Genomic DNA, 2833 nt, shown 5'->3' with positions numbered 1-2833 from the left:
TTAAATGGAGAGAAAATGTTTTGAGAAACGATGTACAAATGCGCTTTACACAATTGATGTGTGTATGGATTGGGATAACAGTTATATGAGCCCCTAAAAAAATGTTAAAAAGGAAAAAAAAAAAGAAATGTATATGACAAAGCTAAATAAAAGGCATATTAACACCCCCCCCCCAAAAAAAGAAGAGGTTCAGAAACCCACAGGGGGTCACTATGAATCAGCATTGACTCGATAGGAGTGAGTTTGAGGGTTTTTTGAGTGTCTGCCAGGAGAGGTGGCCCCACGTGGGCTGCCTGCCTGTCCTTGAGAGCTGCCAGCATCCTGCTGCACTTCCACCGACCTTGGATCCACGTGATTCCTCACCTACCGGTCTGTGATCTCCCTGCTTCCCGCTTCACCTTTCGGTGTCATCAGACCTGCACCGATGTGAATATGGAGAGGACCTGGTGAGCCTTGGACCCACGGGCTTGAGTTGACCTGGGCTGGGCTCCTTCTTGATGTAAAGATGCTTCTTGGTATGAACCTCTTTCTTGTACATGGATGAGTGTCACTGGATTTGTTTCTTGGAGTTCAGAATGAACCCTACAAAGTCACATAACAAAGTGAACCTCAAGACCCAGATTGCAAGACGTAGAACCGATGAAGGGGAGCAGGATGGATGAATGGTGGCCAGGCCCTAAACTCAAGCCCTTGGCTTTGACCAAGACATCAGAACCTCAGGTTCCCTGTCTGGGAAATGACAAATCTCCAGTGTTTATAGCCAGCTGCCTGAAGCGCTGTAGATGGGGCACACAAAGAACCTCCCTCGGGCAGTGGAGAGGAAGAGAGGCACAAATGGTCCTGATTATTGTTATTAATAAAGCCTGCATCCCACTGTGCGCTGGGCCCAGACACAAGGAAGGAGAGATGGAGGCAGTGAGGTCAGGGTGACTTATTAACCTTGTGCTGGCGGCCTGGGGAGTGCCTCTCCCTGTTGGCGCTGGTCTGCTGTGCTGCAGGATTGGGGCTGTGTCTGGGCGGGGTGTTTATTCTGGGAAACAGCCTGGCTGCTCTTCATGCCCTGCTCCAGCAAGCAAGGAGGGCCGCAGTGCTGGGCTGGTGTGGACAGCCCAACGCCACCTGTGAGCGCAGGTCCAGGGCTGAGAGTCCTCAGAAGAGAGAGGCATAGCCTTAAGGGCCCAGCAGGCTTGGTTCAACTTTGGGACCAACCCTGTCTGGGGACTCACCTGACCTCCAGGAAACTTGTCTGGAGGCCCAGAAAGGCAAATTTTCCAGGTCTGGAAGGTTTGGAGGCTGGGCCCTGGATGGCAGGCTGGGGGTAAGAATCTCAGTGTGAGGTTGCATCAAAAGCCGGGGTCGGGGTCTCCATGATGGATGAAAACTCTGCCTCTTGGGAGAGCCTCCTCCATCAGGGCTGGATTCATCACTTACACAAGGACCCTGAACTGGGTGCGGGCGCCTCGGTGACACAGTGGTTACTTGTTGGGTTGCTACCTGCAAGGTCAGCAGTTAGAAAGAGTTACAGTCTCAGAAGTCCACAGGGACTTCTGCCCTATACGGTCACTATGAGTTGGAGTGGACGCATGGCAGTGAGTGAAGGTCACTCTTGACATTCTTAATAGATGTTGAACAAGAGGCTTTGTGTCTTCATTGTGCACTGGGCGACAAAAATCCTGTAGCGAATCCTGCCTCTGTGCATTGGTTTCCCCCCAAATCCAAACCAAACTCACTCCCATCTGACGCCTAGCAACTCTATACTACAGCAAAGTGGAACTGTCGCCTGTGAGTTTCTCTAAGGCAGTGGTTCTCAACCTTCCTAAAGCCGTGACCCTTTAATACAGTTCCTCATGTTGTGGTGACCCCCAACCATAAAATTACTTTTTTTTTATTTTTTTAACAGCGCCGCCTGGGTTTATTTGTACAACCAACAGCACAAGAAGACACCAGCGCCATGCACGCTGCAGCCCAGGCTCACACCAGTCCCTCTTGCCCTCACACAGAGAACTCTACTTTGTGGGGGCCTGGGCGCCTTTGGGAGCTTGAGCTGGGGCCGGGGCACCTTTGGGAGCTTGAGCTGGGGCCGGGGCACCTTTGGGAGCTTTCGCTGGAGTCGTGGCCTTGGCTGGAGCGTCAGCCTTGCTTTGTGCCTTGGCCTTGGGCCGGCAGAGCCTCAGACCCTTGGCAATACGTGCCCGAGCCCGCTTGCCAAGCTTGGGGTGGGCGATGTAGGCCAGTCGGCTGAGCTTGCGGTTGATGCCCATTGGGATCTTGGCCTTTGACCTCTGTGGGCTTCACAAGATCCTTGATGGCCTCAGCGCGAGCAGCCGCAGCCTTGGCATTGTTGGTCTGCATTTTCTTCAGGCCTTTTTTGTTGTGCTTCTTGGCGACGCGCATGTTCCGCAGGAACTTGGGGTCCACCCGCTTAAGAGATTCGTATCGTTGTGACCGGGTTTTTTTGATGCTGTTTCTGTGCCATTTCCGGGATTGGTTGTGTGTGGTGTGGTTCTTGGACTTGGCCATGTCTGCACCGACGTCTCAACTCTCAGAGCGCCAGGGACCGGAAGAGAGAGAGAGAAAGTCGCCCATAAAATTATTTTTGTTGCTACTTCATAACTGTAATTTTGCTATTGTTATGAATCGTCATGTAAATATCTGATATGCAGGATATATTAGGCAACCCCTGTGAAAGGGTCGTTAGATCCCCAAAAGGGTTGAGACCCACAGGTTGGGAACCACTGCTTTCCCCAATACACAGCTTTTCTCAAACATCCGGGGGTTCAAACCCACCCCTCAACCAGTAGGACAGAGAAGGACTGCCCTGCGAGTTTCCAAG

General features: G+C 52.0%; 1 pseudogene; it reads right to left on the bottom strand.

Moving 5' to 3' along the window:
* Window positions 1–1896: 1896 nt before the first annotated feature.
* On the bottom strand, window positions 1897–2520 carry LOC101662987 (annotated as a pseudogene).
* Window positions 2521–2833: the final 313 nt, after the last annotated feature.

This window comes from Echinops telfairi, unplaced genomic scaffold (assembly GCF_000313985.2).
Source record: "Echinops telfairi isolate 266 unplaced genomic scaffold, ASM31398v2 ScPeMD7_5;HRSCAF=22, whole genome shotgun sequence".
NCBI classification, from domain to species: Eukaryota; Metazoa; Chordata; class Mammalia; order Afrosoricida; family Tenrecidae; genus Echinops; species Echinops telfairi.
The sequence above is the reverse complement of the archived record's forward strand: the minus strand, read 5'-3'. Positions and strand labels throughout refer to the sequence as shown.